A 257-nucleotide genomic window follows, 5' to 3' on the forward strand; every position below is an offset into this window, starting at 1 on the left:
AGTCTTGTATTTGATATATTATTTTAAACAGTCTATATGCCATAATTGTGACCCACTGGTTCGCATACACATGTTTTTGATACCATAGATATAGCTATGAATAATGAACAATTTGTAATATTCGGTCGCAACTAGATAGCCTTCTCAAAAGCAGGGCAGACCTGACGTTGGATTGTCGTGCTTTTGCCTCAATCGAATTAGTGGCGATTACAGTTTTCTGGATTAGATTTCTTTTATGTTTAACTATCAACAATAAT

The 257-nt window shown here is 34.2% G+C and overlaps 1 protein-coding gene across 1 annotated transcript in view; it reads left to right on the top strand.

The window, feature by feature from the left end:
- Positions 1–257, top strand: part of LOC119589344 (carbonic anhydrase 1-like) — a 35,215-nt gene that overhangs the window by 33,121 nt on the left and 1,837 nt on the right. The gene's annotated exons all lie outside the window — the stretch shown is intronic.

This window comes from Penaeus monodon, chromosome 25, assembly GCF_015228065.2.
Source record: "Penaeus monodon isolate SGIC_2016 chromosome 25, NSTDA_Pmon_1, whole genome shotgun sequence".
Taxonomy (NCBI): Eukaryota; Metazoa; Arthropoda; class Malacostraca; order Decapoda; family Penaeidae; genus Penaeus; species Penaeus monodon.